We start from the raw sequence: 17562 nt of genomic DNA on the forward strand, positions 1-17562 counted from the left end.
TTTCAACCTCACCTTTCTTCTCTAAAACTCCAATGACACAAATATGAAATCTCGTGGTATAGTCCCAGATATCTCTATTTATTTTTAGTCTATTATTCTCTCTGTTTAGATTGAACGAGGAAATGGCAACCCACTCCAGTGTTCTTGCCTGGAGAATCCCAGGGACGGGGGAGCCTGGTGGGCTTCCGTCTATGGGGTCGCACAGAGTCCGACACAACTGTAGTGACTTAGCAGCAGCAGCAGATTGAACGATCTCCCTTGTTCTATTTTGTAGTCACTTGATTCCTTCCCCTATCCTGTCCATTCTGCTATTGAGCCCATTGACTGAGCTTTTAAATTTCATTTATTGTATTTTCGAGTTGGAAAGTTTCTGTTTGGCTCTTCTGTACATCTTCTACTTCTTTGCAGAGACTTTATGTCTATCTGCTGAAGATTTCTGTTTTTCACTGGTTTCAAGTCTGTTAGTGATTGTTGAAGCATTTTTACAATGGCTGCTTTAAAATCCTGTCCTGTCTAGGAGAAGTTGGCCTCTATTGAGTGCTTCTTTTTTCTTTTTTCAAGTTGATGTATTCCTAATTATTTGTATGAAAAAAGATTTTTATCAAAATCTGGTCATGTTAGGTAAAACTTTGGATCTTGTTTAAATCTTCTGTTTTAACAGGATTCCTCTGATAAAATTCCAATGGAGTGGGAGCAAGTAGTATTCATTTCTGTCTAGATTCCTCACTCAACCTCCTTTGAAACCTGTGGGAAGAGTCCCTCATTATTGCTGGGTGGGGGTGGGAATTCATGTGATCTGCTAGGCTCTACTGATAGCACTTTTTAAGGAGGGGGAGATCTGCCTCACTACTCTCCTCATCCATTGCCAGTGTGGGGAGGCTGGCCTTGTTAGCCCTGGAAGCTGTGTATGTGCAGGCCCGCATTTGACCTTCTCTGACACTCTTCCAACAGAGGCATTGGAACACCTTGTTTCAACCAGGTGAGTCTGGAAATCTAGGCTCCCCACTCAAACTTTGCAGGCAGAGTAGGAAGTGAGGCCACAGTTGTTTTTTTTTTTTTTTTTTGTGGTATGTGTCTGGAGCAGAGTAATTGTCTGAAGGTTTTCTATCTTGGGGGGCTGTTCCTTTTCTGTTCTGGGGTTTTTTCTTTCTTTTTTCCTGTTTTAGGGGCCTTTTGTCTACATCCACTGGCATTTCTGGCTACCAGCTTCTTTAGTACTAAGCAATCTGGTATATGAGGCTTAAAGAAAACCCAGGAAAATGACCATTCTGTTGACCTATTTGGGTCCTGAGGTCTGTGTGAAATCTATTCTCTTCTCTTGACCATTCAGAATGTCTTTGTGTTTGTTACATATGCAATGTCCATGCAATTTAGCTGTACATAGGAAGAGACCTAGGAAAAAGTACATCTAATCCATCTTTGCAAAAGTGGAAATCTAAATTTCTAATGGTTAGAAAATACTAGGTGATATGAACAACAGTCTCTCATGTTCGACCAAATCCTTATCCCGCTGGACTCAAAGCCTCTTATATCATTATTATTGAATATGTTACCTTTGCTTTTCTCCTGTCTTATGATTCATTTTAGGTACTTTATCAGAAAAGAAAAAAAAGTGCATGGTCAATACTTGCCTTGTGAACTTTAAGCTATTGGATTCCTTTCCCAAACCTTCAGTCTAAATCTCCCATGCCAAATTACCTGCCGATGGGCAGGAACTCTAATTCCTGCTTTCATTTATTTATTTATTTATTTTTGTCTGCTGGTGATGGTCCCTGGAATTAGAGGACCACAGGCACAAAATGGAAACACTGCCCTCTCCCAGGCTGCAGATGAGCTGCCAGGCATGTCACCTGCCCCGTAGAAGTTTGAAAAGCTGCAAACTTCAGAAACAGCTGCCGTCATGTTTCTGGTGCCTGTCAATATGGCAAAAAGCCTCTAGCTATCAAATTTTTTGGAAGCCTTTTTATTTAACAAGGTTTATTTTAAAAGCCAAATGTGTTTCTTTGTTGTGTGCTTCTGTTTGCTTCTTTAAGAAAATTCTGAAGCTAGCAGCATCAGGCAAAAAAGAGGTGTAAATGTAAAACATGTCCTTGTAGGGGGACAAGACCCTAGGAAAATTGGGGTAAGCTCAACTTTTCATTTTTCCTAGAAAAGTACATGAAATTAGAAAGTACATGAAATTAATGTATGAACGTTGCATTGATTGGGGTCCTAGAAGGAAACAGAGGAAACATGAAATTGATATTGAGAAGACCAGGATGAAGAGGATCAAGAGAAGCCAACAACAGTATGGGATCGTGTGGTACTTTGGGACCATTGCCACATGGTGGGGAGGCAGGGTGCGGGCTGTTGCCATCCTATACTTTTAGGACTATGAGGAGGAAGTGGTGCCAGAACCCACACAGTGTGGCTTTAGAGAGGGCCACCTGATAGGGATTGTGATCTTTGGCAGAGGGAGAGCAGATAACCCATGGTGACCAGCAGGGAGGGAGTTGCGAGCACAAATACCTTGGATTTCCCCAATCTCTTGGCTATCATTCGCGAAACCCAACAAGAAGACAGAGACTAAGGCAGCCCACTGATGCAATACGTAAGGGTTCAGTCAGACAGAAAAGAGTAGAGCTTGGATCTGGAGGGACAAAGAGAAGATGTCCAGCAGAGCATCACAAGGGAAGAAGCCACAGTGAGTGTGCTGAGTCACAGGAAGCCACTTAGGTGCTTTCACGGTAGTGTCTTGCTCAAGTTCTTTGGGCAAGATGCCCAGTCCTGCTTGTACTCCAGTATGACAGATAGGCCGCTTAGTTTACAGTTCTTTCTGATCATAAAGTAACCTTTGTCCATTGTTTTGGATGACACATAATATAAAGAAGAAAATCACTCTAATTCCACTGCCCAGGAAAAGCGTGCACTTATTTTTGGGGGATTTTCTGGAAATGAGGTGTTTGGTGCTTACTTGTATCTCTATTGGATAACTGCCACATATGAGATTTTCAATCCATCTTTCTGTGATTTTGGTAAATTTCTCTATTTATTGGTAGAGTTTGGGGGGTAGGGAGGAGAATGTCCATCTCTGCCCTTGTCTGCAACAGTGCTTCATCTACATACAGCTAGAAAAAATTTCTCCACCTTAAAACTGACCTTTTCTCCTTAATCCAATCATCTTCACCTCCTTCAAAGTTTCTAGCTATTATATCTTAGGTGTTTTATTTTTTTCCATTGCACATTGCCTGAAGCTTGACTTCTGGAATCTTCCATGTATTCTGTTGTTACTGGATTTCTCTCTACATCTCTGCCTACAAGAACAAGGAGGAGAGAAAAGACAATGTCAGTCAAGCTTTAACTGTGCGCCAATTCACATTTCTTTCAGTAACTTGTCCAACTAGAATTCTCTGTGTAATGAGATGTATTAGTTTTCTAGGGTTACCATAATAAATTACCACAACCTAAAACAATAGAAACATACCCTCTCATAGTTCTGGAGCCTTGACATCCAAAATCAAGGTGCCAAAGGGCCATGCTCCCTCTGAAGTCTCTGGCGGAGATTGCTTCCTTGGTTTTTCCAGCTTCTGACAGTGGCCATTAATCCTTGCCATTCCTTGGCTTGTAGTTGCTTAAGGTCTCTGTCTTTACAAGGCCATCTTTCCCCCTCTGTATCTGCTTCTCTGTATTCAAATGTCTTCTTTTTTTTTTTTTTCAAGATTTTTTTGATATGGGCCATTTTTTAAAAATTTATTAAATTTGTTATAATATGGATCAAAGACACATAAATGCATGTATATGAAATCTAGAAAAAATGGTACAGATGAACTGATTTGAGGCACAAGAATAGAGATGAAGACATAGAGGACAGGTGTGTGGACATGGTGGGGAAGAAGGGTGGGATGAATTGGGAGAATAGGGCCGACATATGTACACGGCCATGTGTGAAATAGACAGCTAGCGGGAGGCTGCCGTATAGCACAGGGAGTCCAGCTCAGTGCCCTTTGGTGACTTAAAGGGGTGGAATGGGGATGATTAGGAGGGAGGTCCAAGGGAGAGGGGATATATGTATAAATATGGCTGATAGACTTCATTGTAAGGCAGAAACCAACACAACTTTGTGAAGCAACTCTACCCCGATAAAAAATAAAAATAAGAAAAAGAAACTTTCCTTGCAGTAGGATATATCTGAGATTAATCACAAAGAAGAGAGGATCACATAGTTCATCTTCCCTGTGATAGGTTAAATTCTGTCCCTCACCGCCAGCCCCAAATATATGTTCAAATCCTAACCCCTGGTACCATAAACGTGGTCATATTTGGAAATCTACATGTGTAGATGTAATCAAGCTAAGATAAAGTCCTACTCAGTCAGGGTGGGCCCTCATCCAATAACTATTGTCCTTAAAAGAAGAAAGCAGGGACTTCCCTGGCAGGCCGGTGGTTAAGATTTCACAACTAGAGAGAGATGTTGCTGGGGTATAATGGATGGAAGACAGAAATGCAATTAAATCTCCATAATGCATAGGACAGTTCTCCACATTAATGCCTTATCTGAGAAAAACCTGTGTCTCTCTGCAAAATCCATTCCCCTAGATTTCCGTGTAGTGTTCTGCACCCACTTTTGTTTGAATGTCGTCTTCTCAGCCAGAACTTCCTTGACCATCTTTGCTAAAGTTGCAGCCCTCCACCTCCAACCAAACACTTTCTGACAGTCTCTCCAATATATTTTTCTACATAGCATGTATCACTTTTTAACAGACAGTAAGTCCCCTATATACAAACCTTCAAGTCAGGAGCTTTCAAAGATGCAAACATGTGTTCCATCAATGACAAACATGAATGAAATTGCAGCTTGCCCTCCATCTCCTATTGCTGATGATCCTTCAGCTCTACCATCTCCCACCACCTCTCTCTCCTCCAGTCAGTAACTCTTCTTGTCTATTCACTCGATGCCAGTCCCTGGATGCCAACTTTTTTACTGTACTACTATACTCTTCAAGGTACTGTCCTGTAAGATTTAAAATGTAAAAGAGACACAAATGTATAGAACAGTCTTTTGGACTCTGTGGGAGAGGGCGAGGGTGGGATGATTTGGGAGAATGGCATTGAAACATGTATAATATCATATAAGAAATGAATCACCAGTCCAGGTTTGATACAGGATACAGGATGCTTGGGGCTGGTGCACTGAGATGAACCAGAGGGATGGTATGGGGAGGGAGGTGGGAGGGGGGTTCAGGATGGGGAACACATGTACACCCGTGGTGGATTCATGTTGATGTATGGCAAAACCAATACAATACTGTAAAGTAATCACCCTCCAATTAAAATCAATAAATTTAAATTAGAAAAAGATTTAAAATGTTTTCTTTTGTGTGTGTGTTTGTTTTTTATGCATTATTTGTGTGCAAAGTATTATAAACCTATTACAGCACAGTACCATACAGCTGATTTTGTTAGCTAGGTACCTAGGCTAACTTTGTTGGACTTAATGAACAAATGGGAATTAAAAATGCAGTCTTGGAATGGAATTTATTCATATGCAGGGAACTTACTCATACTATGACATCTTTTCATCAATATTATGTCCCTTCCATTAGGGATTAAGCTTTATGGGATGTTGGTTTTGTCCGTTTTGTGTTCTGCCTTTTCCCACATGTATGGAGAAGTGCCCAGGTACATAGTCCGCACTCCATAAGTGTTTTTTTGGATGGATAAAATGAAATTTTAAACACAGTAGTTGGCACTTCTATCTTCACTTCTTATTTTTAGAATAAACTCTGTTTCACTTTGGTCAGTCTCAAACGTCTCATTAAGTGTTACTCTCAAACCAAGGAAAGAAATTGCATTCCACTGATGAGTTCTGCCTGCATCCAGGGAGCAAATAGGATAAACAATGTGTATTCTTTTCAGACAGTATTTTCTTTTGGGGTTTTGATTGCACTTCTTTAGAAAACAGAATAAAATGCTGAACACTGAGTCTGTGTTTGTTACAGGAGCGTGTTGTCTCTTGTTTGTTTGGGCTGCACTGTACAGCCTATGGATCTGAGCCCCCTGATCAGGGATCAAACCCGTGCCCCCTGGCTTCAGAATGTGGAGGCTTAACCACTGGACTACCAGGGAAGTCCCCTGAAAGCCTGTTTATAGAAGCTACTAACTACCTTCTCAGCGTTCTCAAGACACTGTCTAGTTCTGGAAAATCTTAAAGAGCCCAGAAAAAACTGGCCTTTTATATTCTTGGTGGTGGCACTCAGTTATTTTATAAACTAGAAGGGTTAATATTTTTCTTCATTCTTTTAAGTTTGAAGATTTCATCTCCTTGAGCATACTCAACTCCTGTTCTTCTGTTTAATCAGCACTGGCCATTCATTTTTAGAGTGTATAATAATATGTCAGCGATACTGTTTTATTTCACCATGGTAGTGCTCTCTTTTCTTCCAATTTCTAGAAAAATGCACACAAGATACATTCCAAAGATGCTGGAATTCCATTTATATCCAGCTCATCCATTATTGGCATAATCTATATTTCAAAAAGTAATTTATTGTTCCTCTGAAGGAAGTTCAATATTGGAAATCTGTTATCTCACAATGAATAAAATAAAAGTCTGAAGCCAATTTAACCTTTCCATTACCTGTTGTCCAGCCAAGGCAATTAAGAAGCTTCTTTCAGATTAAAGTTGAACTGGAGATAATTGAATGGATCTTATTCCAAGTGTCCCTTCCTGTGCTATTACCTTAATGTTCAATTTCCTATTGTGTGGCTATGGATCGCAGTCTCCTTTCCTATAAGTCAGTGCAGTGCAGTGCAGTGCAGGCTCATTTCCAAGAGAAGCTCTGAACTTAAGCATCTCATTCAGAGAAGGAAGTAACAGGAGGAGTTCAACTTCCTCCATATTTGGTAAAAAATCACAGTGGGGATAAAAGCTGGTTAATGCTGGTCTTCTTATCAATGGTGTTGCCAAGCCTGCTGCTCACCATGACCACGAGGGAAGAGTCCCCATGGCATTTGTGCTTGGTCAGAACTGAACTTGGACCCACCAGGAAGGCAGTGCTGCTGTGTTCTTGAGAGGCAGACCAGCAATACTGACACTGGGCGATGACCATGAATGGGTTTTTTTCACAGAGTTTAAAAAATGTGATCATTACTTTAGACACATTGAATCTGAAGGCAGTAAAGCTGTATGAAGTCATTTTTTAAAAACAACCCCTGAAGCTTCCATGCTGTTCCTTGGCTTGATTCTGCCCACGGGACACACCCTCTTGACATCAAATTACCCGCTGATGCCAGCTCACGTCATCCTCCTGGACACCGGAAAACATCATCTCCTTTTTGCCATCGCTCAGATGAAATGACCGGTGGCTGCTCTTTGTGCCTGATTAAGGGGATTGAAGAACGTCCTTCAACCGGGAACCCAGCTCTGAGTTGTTTGACCCCTGTTGGCTGGGTCATATAAGATCAGTCATGCTTACCTTCCTGTGACCAGTGACAAAAGTCCTTCTGACCCTGGAAGAAGCTACCTTTGGTGAAAGAAGTGGGTTTGTATGAGACGGAGCTTGAAATCATTAATATCCTGTCATAACCACCCACCTCAACTCTCCCAATATTGTTTAGAGAAGATTCATGAATCTTTTCACCTGCTCCAAAATCTCTGCCCAGGGCATGTGTAGCCCATGAGAGTGAATTCCATGCTTATTTTCAAGTTGCCCAGAAAATCTAATAATGAAAGACATTTTATCTTTTTTGTTTATTTTTTATTGGAGTGTAGTTACTTTACAATGTTATATTAGTTTCTGCTATACAGCAAAATGAATCAGCTATTTATCCCCTCTTTTTAAAAAATTTCCTTCCCATGCAGATCAGCAGAGAGCATTGAGTAGACTTCTCTGCTCTACAGTAGGTTTACATTAGTTACCTATTTTATACATCAGTTCAGTTCAGTTCAGTTGCTCAGTCGTGTCCAACTCTTTGCAACCCCATGAACTGCAGCACGCCAGGCCTCCCTGTCCATCACCAACTCCTGGAGTTCACTTAAACTCAGATCCATCGAGTCGGTGATGCCATCCAGCATTCTCATCCTCTGTCGTCCCCTTCTCCTCCTGCCCCCAATCCCTCCCAGCATCAGAGTCTTTTCCAATGAGTCAACTCTTCACATGAGGTGGCCAAAGTATTGGAGTTTCAGTCCTTCCAAAGAACACCCAGGACTGATATCCTTTAGAATGGACTGGTTGGATCTCCTTGTGGTCCAAGGGACTCTCAAGAGTCTTCTCCAACACCACACTTCAAAAGCATCAATTCTTTGGTACTCAGCTTTCTTCACAGTCCAACTTTCACATCTGTACATGACCACTGGAAAAACCATAGCCTTGACTAGACAGACCTTTGTTTTATACATAGTAGTGTATATATTTCAGGGTTTCCCCGGTGGCTCTGTTGGTAAAGAATCTGCCAACAATGCAGAAGACTATCTGCAATGCAGGAGACCCAGGTTCGATCCCTGGGTTGGGAAGATCCCCTGGAAAAAGAAATGGCAACCCACTTCAGGATTCTTGCCTGGGAAATACCATGGACAGAGAAGTCTGATGGGTTACAGTCCAAAGGGTCACAAGAGTTGGACATGAAGTAGTGACTAAATCACCACCATATATGTCAATTCCAATCACCCAGTTCATCCCACTTCCCTCTCCATCTTGGCATCCATACATCTGTTCTTTACATCTGAGTCTGTATTTCTGCTTTGCAAATAAGTTCATCTGTACATTTTTCTAGATTTGACATATAAATATTAATATACAATATTTGTTTTTCTGACTTACTTCATTTTATGACAGTCTCATGACTTACTTCATTGTAAGACAGTCTCTAGGTCCATCCATGTTTTTGCTAATGGCACAAATATTTTCCTTTTTATGGTTGAGTAGTATTCCATTGTATATATGTACTACATCTTCTTTATCCATTCATCTGTTGATGGATATTTAGGCTGCTTCCATGTCCTGGCTATTGTAAACAGTGCTTCAGTGAACATTGGTGTGAGTGTATCTTTTTGAATTATGATTTTCTCTGGGTATATACTCTGGAGTGGGATTGCTGAGTATATATCCAGCAATTTAAAAAGGAATTAGAAAGTTGGAAACAGGGTGGGTGATTCCCCAATCTTGTAACATGAGTGATTTCTGGGTGAAAACCCGAAGACCAAATTTGCAGTTCCATATATTGAATGTATCCCCAAGGAGCCAACCTACCCACAGAGTTAATTAATTAGAGGGTTTACAAAAAAGAACTATTTTCACTGTGAGATATAATTATGCCACATAGACCCAAAGGTGTAGTGTCCTGCTTTGGGGTAGCAATGTCCTGATATTCCTCGAAAGATTCAGAGAGAAGGAAACTCTCTGGATTTCCCTGGTGGTCCAGTGGTTAGGACTCCATGCTTCCACTGCAGGGGGTGTGAGTTTGACTCCTGGTCAGGGAATTAACAATATTGCACATGCCGTGAAGTGCAGCCAAAAATAAAAGGAAGCTCTTTGGAAGCCATCTTCCCAAAGTGAAGCCCTTTTTCATGACCATCAGTGGTCATGAAGTTAAAAGGGTCTCAAAAAATTGAGCATCTCGGTGTTGTGAGCATGACATGCTGAGGGGAGGCGCTCTTGCTGTTTTAGCAAAGCTGGGCTGGTTAGCCTGAGACTCTTTTGACTAAGTTACTGAGTCACTGAATCAGTAACTCAGACTCACATGGGAGATCTGGTCACCTAGGGTACCTAGGATTATGTCAGTGTTTCTACTGATCCCCCCAGCCTTCTTCCTTCCCTGTTCTCTGTGCCCTCCTGGCTCTTCCTCCCTTCTGGGCTTTCCATCGACATTAATTTCATTTTATGTCCTCATAGCCTCTTCCTCTGGCACCAGGCTGACACTCTGAGGCTCCTGGGGCCAGGCCAGGCTCCTGGACCTCCCTGTCAACAACTCCATGGGAATTTCAGAAAACAGCTCAGATGTCTCCATCTGCAGTCTCTCTCCAAGGCTCCCTACTACCATTCTAGGGCAAGATCGCTCAGCTATTACAGGAGATGAGGAGGGGGCAGGTCTGTTTGCGTAGAGTTCATGTGCATCTCGGAGGGTTGAGATAAAAATGTGTACTAGTATTGTTGCTGTTCCATCCCTAAGTCATGTCTGACTCTTTGCCACCCTATGGACTACAGCCCAGTAGGCTCCTCTGTCCTCCTCTGTCTCCTGGAGTTTGCTCAAATTCACATCCATTGAGTCAATGACGCTATATAACCATCTCATCCTCTGCCACCCCATTCTCCTTTTGCCTTCCATCTTTCCCAGCATCGTGGTCTTTTCCAGTGAGTCAACTTTTCACATCAGGTGGCCAAAGTACTGGAGCTTTAGCTTCAGCATCAGTCCTTCCAATGAACATTCAGGGTTGATTCCCTTTAGAACTGACTGTGAGGGAAACAATATTTGACCAGGCTTTCTTGGGAAGAAAAAGATAAAAGCTCTCTCCTCTAAAGTCAGTGGGAATTTCTTTGGTTAGCGCTTGGTGCCGGACTGTTTTACACTAAATTAAATAAGAGCTGAGCTTTCCTCCTAGCATTTTTTAATGTATTTTTGAAAATATGTATTTATTTGGTTGCATTAGGTCTTAGCTTCAGAGAGTAGGATCTGTCATGCAGGATCTTCTGTTGTGGCATGTGAATTCTCTAGTTGTGGTGTGGACTCTAGAGCACAGAGGCTCAGTAGTTGCTGACGTGGGTTTAGTTGTCCCACAGCCTGTGACATCTTAGTTCTGTGACCAGGGGTCGAATTCATGTCCCCTGCATTGTAAGGTGGATTCTTAACCACTGGACCACCAGGGAGGTTCCCTGGTGTTTGTTAAGACCGTTGTCTTATTCCTTTACTTTGCACCAGAGTCTAAGATATCCAGAAAGAACCAATGTTTTTGAGCTATTTTCTTGCAACTTTTATCTCTATCCCTCTCTTTTTCTCTTCTCAGCTTCCTTTTCCTCCTCCAGGGCCCTTTTTTGCCTTTCTCCTTGGGGCACGATCTGCAGGGGGCCCCCTTCTCACACCTGATATTCACATCTTATATGCTCTCCTCCCCAAGTGTGGGGAGTGGGGACTGCAACTTGTTTCTAACCAGATCGCAGACGGTCAGTGAAGGGAAATACATATGTATATTATGCAGTATTGTAACGTCCATCTTTTAAAAAAATTGTTATTATCTACTTATTTTTGTCTGGACTGATTGTGTGTTGTCATACATGGGCTTTCTCCAGTGGTTGGCAGGGCTTCTCATTGCGGTGGCTTTTCTTGTTGCTGAGCACTGGGTTCCAGGGCATGTGGGCTTCAGTACTTGTGGTGCACAGGATTAGTTGTCCCACAGCACGTGGGCTCTTCCTGGACCAGGGATCAGACCCATGTTCCCTGCATTAGGCAGATTCTTAACCACTGTACTACTGGGGAAGTCTCTGTAACACCCATCTTGCTAAGATCCTATTGTGGGCTTGATGAAGCAGGTGGCCATACTGGGGGCGTACAAGGCAAAGAGCCAAGCACAGCCAAAAGGAACCTCTGCCAACACCCAAGGTGAGCTTGGAAACAGACCCTTCCCCATCAGTACTCAGATGAGACCTCATCCCAACTGGCAACCTTAATTATGTTCTCAGAGGACTCAGCCCAGCCACGTCCGCACTCCTCCCTTGCAGAAACTGTGAGATAATAAAAGTGAGTTCCTTTTAGGTCCTAAATTCCTAATAATTGGTTACAAAGCAATGGCTATACCCACCTTGCCTCTTGTAAAGAAGAAAATCAGTAGCCCCTGAAATGCTTTTTTTAATATATTGTGCATGACATTTCTCTGCTTACTGTGGATCTGTCACCTCCCTTGGCACTCCCCCTTCTGCATCAAACTGTTGTATTCGCATCTTGAAGTGTTGAAATAATTATCAGATACCGATATGGTCTCCTCCTGTCGGGGGATTAATATGTAGCCTCTTTTCTGCTGACACTGCATTCTTCATGAATAATTTGTTTCAGTTGAAACCACTGGATAATTTGTAGGCCACCTTCACTTTAAAGAGTGTTTCAAGCCACTGCTGTCATCTGTGAAATAAGTTTGGTTTTTATAAATGAACTGTATTATAAATCAATGAGCCCAACTCTTAAGTATACTGGGATAATTTATGGATGGGACGTGAGGTGGCAAAATCTTCTCTCCAGCTTGTGATTAAATATAATTCGATCTGTGAATAGAAAGCCCATCCCTCAGACAACATTGTGCATTCCGTGGCTGCCCCTTTTCCACCATTGAGGGTAGCAGTAATTGTCACCACATTGGTACTTTTCCTATACATGTATTCCTAATCGGTCAACTTTTCACTAGTGGGAGTCAGGGGTGTGCAGAGATTGAATTTCTCAGTTTGTTCCCGTGAATGTATAAGTTACATCAAGTGTGACAAAAACTCTTTCCAGCCAAGACTCTAGTGTTCATCATCACAGGTCTGACAGAAGCATGTTGGACTAGGCATTTCCCATCTGTCCTTCCAGATTCTTCTGTGCTGCTGTATTCCTCGGGAGACTAAACTTCTTAAATGGCATCAGTGGTTTAGTTGTCTTATGGTTGAAACTGGCTTAAGGAGACACCCTGGCAGAAGACAGAGCAGAGGGAGACAGAGCATGGGGTGACTGATCTCCTGGCTCTTTTCCAGCAGGGTCACCCCTAGTTGGCTGCACCTGTCCACCGATCTTCTCAGCTCCTGTAAGGAAGGTTCCCTGTGCCAGCAGGACCTGAGTTGGCCTCAGGCTTCTTTGTCCCTGGCCTCCTGTTTTGTCTAGTTCCTGTAATTTTGCCCCCACCTTTGTCAATGGTCTCTTTACCAACCTCTCCCCAGGCTCCCCTTTGGAGCACCATCTATGCACTACTGGCTCTCTCCCCCAGCTGAAAGTCAGCTCTGTATTCCATGTCTCAGGACCTGATGGAGAATAAGGCAGAAATGGCCTGGGAAATCCTTTGGATTTGATCTCAAATTATTACTCTTGGAGAGAGAACTTGGGGATCAATTATACTGACCAGGGTTCTGGGCCTTCCCCAATCAGTAGAAATGACTAGAAGCCAGACAAGAAATTTAAGCAAGGCTTTATTGTTAGGACTCCTGCACTGGCTACAGCAGGGAGCTAAAACAAGTAACAGGTTCCCTTGTTCACTGGCTCCCTGAGGTGGGCTGAACTCACTCCTTACATAGGATGATGGTAGCGGTGTGTCCAGGGGTCAGGCCAGAGGGATGGCTTAGTGTTCTGCCCACCCACTGGAAATGGCAGTTGGGTGTTTCAGTCTCTTTGTATCTTTTGTCCAGAATTCACCCCGAATGTGCCTGCACATCGTTATTTTTAGTCCCCTATAGTTTCTTTGTATTTTGTTCCTTGAGAAGAGGCATGTCCAGGTGCAAGCTTTGCAGCACTGCAGCAAAGGATTCCAGGTCCCAGGCCTGTCTCAAATACTGTCGACTTCAAAAGTAGGAAGGACCACGGAGGGGCTTTTCTACAGGCCAACAGCTCTATGGATCTTCTAGCATTGGTGTGAAGGTGTCAAGACCTCAGCGAAAGAAGGCACAAGGTATGATTAGGAAGATGGAGCCCTGGCAGACCATGGACAGACAACCTGGAGATACAGCTGTATGTCAAGGGTGGGCCTGAAGGGAAATGCTCACCTACTCAGCAGTCATCTCAGAGGCCATCTCTGCAAACACAGGGAAGAGGACATCCTACCTGGCCCTGTATCCCATTATGTATCTCCCCAGGGAACCCTGACACCACGTTGGACATAGGAAGAAGTTTGTTTGGTTATATTACATGCTTATCATGTACCAGACATCCAGGGCCTTAAATGGATAAGTAACTGATCCTTCCTAAATCCATGAAGACTTTTGTTGTTGTTTAGTCATGAAGTCATGTCTGACTCTTTTGTGATCCCATGGACTGTAGCCTGCCAGGCTCCTCTGTCCATGGGATTTCCCAGGCAAGAACACTGGAGTGGGTTGCCATTTCCTTCTCCAGGGGATCTTCCTGACCCAGAGATCGAACCCACGGCTCCTGCACTGGCAGGAGGATTCTTTACAACTGAGCCACCAGAGAAGCCCTTAGAGGACTTTACCAATGAGGAAACTGAGGCCCGGAAAGAATTCTTTCTCCAGTATTCTTGCTTGGAGAATTCCATGAACTGAGGAGTCTGGTGGGCTACAGACCATGGGTTCGCAAAGAGTCTGTCACAACTGAGGGACTAACACTTTCATTTCACTTTCACCAAACTGAATAAACCCATGAAACACAAAGAAAGCTGTTTCTTTTGCGTTGAGCTGCCATATCATTCAGGTGGTGGACTCTGGGTCCACAGAGAGAAAAGCTAAGGTTTATGATTTGTTATTTTTTTTAAATATATGTTTCTATTTATTTAGATCTTTCATTATGTCTCTATTTTTTCAAATTTTTTATTGAAGTGTAGTTAATTTACAATGTTATGTTAATTTCTTCTGCATGCAAAGGGATTCAATTATACCAGATTTGCTAATTATTTTAGAAAGCTGAAAAATCCAAAGCTGGAAGGGATGCTTTGTGTCCTGTCTTTATTATTTATTTATTTGTTAAACCGTGGTCTTATTTATTTATTTGGCTGTGTTGGGTCTTGGTACACTGGATCTTCGTTGCATCACATGGGATCATTTGCTGCGGTGCACGCACTCTCTAGTTGCAACTCGAGGGCTCAGTAGTTGCAGTGTAAGTTGTCCTTTGGCATGTGCAATCTTAGTTCCCCAACCAGGGATCAAACCTTCATCCTCTGCACTGCAAGACAGATTCTTAAGCACTGGACCACCAGGGAAGTCCCAAGTCCCCTGCCTTTAGATAAAGTTGATGGTCCTCCCTGTCCTGGAAGACAGACAGGCAAGCTCTAGACCTTCCCTCAGGACCTCATCCCAGAATTTAATTCCTTTAAATCTTTCTAAATGAGTTTCTTCTCAGCAGCTGAGCTTGAGCACCCTTCCCTGGTCCTGCACCCTAAACTCTCTCTCCCCTTCCATCGCGACAACCTGTATGTTTCCTCCCAGCCCTCACCGCAGGTGCCATGACCATCTTGTTCCCTCCTTCTTTCCCAAGATCCAGAGCAGGGCTGGCAGATGGCAGGAAAAGAAATCAAAATTCGTTGAATGAATGAGTCATCCTCTTGATTGAGAATCACCCAGTGAATCACAGACACACAGACTCTCAAAGTTGAGAAGGATGTTTAACTTCTCCCAGCCCAATTTTCTACCCAACACATGAATCCAAAGTGCCGTCTATTACAGAATCACATCCGCGAACGTTTTTCTGACTTTAATTTAAAGCCCTTAAAAAATACTATTCTTTTGTGGGCAAAGAAACAGCTGCTGTTCCATCACCCATGTAAAACGAAGCCTCTTAATGACACCTTGTTTGGAATCTAAGTGTGTGCCCCTTACAAAGACTGTCAATTTTACAAATAACTGTTAAGATGAGTGAATGGCTAAAATCCTGCAACTATTAGGCCATTTGATTTTAAAAAGTCATCTTTTGTTAGTGAAATGCTATGCTTTCCTCGAATCATCTCTGTGTCTTGGAAGTGCCCATCAGCTGATATAATATACAAACCCAATGTTCATGGACCACATTTCAGGTTTTAAAACTGCCACTCAAGAAAATGATAATAAAAAGTTAAAAAAATTATTAGTATCGTGTTGGTGAGTATGTTGGAAACAGGTATGCCACTGATAACAGAATAAATTGATATTTTAAAAGCATATACCAATTTCATATCTCAAAACTTTCCGCTAGAGTAATTCATATACAAAGATATTTATTTCATCCTAGGTTAACAGGGGGAAAACTGGAAACAACCTAAAATTCCCATTAGAAATAAAAATGTAGTTTGAAAGAATGCAGCAATCCTACACACAGTGATGTATAAATATTTCCATGATATATTGTTGAATAAAAAAATGATGTAACGAGACCTAAATTTATTGACTTTTAATGATAAACCCATGCTGATACAACAAACACACACCTCTCAAGTCTTCTGCTCTGATACACGCATAGAAATTCGTAGAAAAATGTCCACGAAGGTACAAAACAAACAGCAATGAATGATTCTAGGGAAGAAAGAAAAGAATCTGGACTTGAGGGAGAAGTAGATGAGCACTTCAGTGCTATCCTTGAATTTCAGCCTCTTACAAGTGGTATAAATATATGCATTGCCAGCAATTAAAATTTAATTTAAAATTACTGTTTGGGACTTCCCTTGTGGTCCAGTGGCTAAGACTCCTCGCTTTCAACGCAGGGGTTCTATCCCTGGTCAGGGAACTAGGTCTCAGAGGCCACAGCTAAGAGTTTGCATGCTGCAGCTAAAGATTCCACATGCCATGACAAAGAGCGAAGATCCCACGTGCTGCACCTAAGGCTCAGTGCAGCCAAATAAATAAATAAAAGAAATATTTATGGGCTTCCCAGATGGCTCAGAAGTAAAGAATCTGCCTGCCAGTGCAGGAGATACAGGTTCAATCCCTGATCTTGGAGGATCCCACATGCCTCGGAGCAACTAAGCCCGTGCACCATAACTATGGATCCTGTGCTCTAGAGCCCAGGAATTGCAACTACTGAGTCCACGTGCTACAACTACTGAAGCCCGAGCACCCTAGAGCCCGTTCTCCACAAAAAGAGAAGCCACCATGATGAAAAGCCCACGTACCGCAACTACAGTGTAGCCCTGACTTGACGCAACTAGAGAAAAGCCCGAGCAGCAATGAAGACTCAGCACAGCCAAAAGTAAGTAAATAAAAATTTTTTTAAATAGTATTTAAAATTTTTCTCTTTAAAATATATAAATAAAAAATGAAAATACTATGGTTATTAATCAGGATCCCCCAAGTGGTGCTAGTGGTAAAGAACCCATGTTGCCAAAGCAGGAGACGTAAGAGATGTGGGTTTGATCCCTAAGTCGGGATGATCCCCTGGAGAAGGGCATGGCAACCGACTCCAGTATTCTTGCCTGGAGAATCCCATGGACAGAGGAGCCTTGCGAGCTACAGTCCATAGGATCACAAAGAGTCAGACACGACTAAAGAGACTTAGCACACACACTCATGGTTATAAATCAGAAAACCAAACATAATTGTGTGTGTGGTGGGGAAAGAAATGGCTACACCAGCTAACGATGCCATACTCTGATTCTGACTTGTTCTGTGAGATTAAGACTCTTTCTTATTCCTAACACAAGAGATGGCCAAAGGCTTTCTGGAAATAGCTCACTCAACACAGGCTGCTAACACTTGTCATTGTAGATCGTGCACTCTGTACTCTGGATTGAATTCATGAAGCATTTCTTATGTAAGTAGCCTGGAGACAAATAGGAGCTGAAGAGTTATGAGACAGCAGAGAGGGAGGAGGAAAAGGCTCTCACCTGACTTGACCCATGCATGCCTCAGGGGATGTAAAGACACTTTGTTTTGCTGTCAGCATCTCCTCTTATTGTAGAAACAAGTTCCTTCTGGGTCCTGCTAAACCATAAGATCC

The sequence above is a fragment of the Bos javanicus genome, chromosome 17 (genome assembly GCF_032452875.1).
Source record: "Bos javanicus breed banteng chromosome 17, ARS-OSU_banteng_1.0, whole genome shotgun sequence".
NCBI classification, from domain to species: domain Eukaryota; kingdom Metazoa; phylum Chordata; class Mammalia; order Artiodactyla; family Bovidae; genus Bos; species Bos javanicus.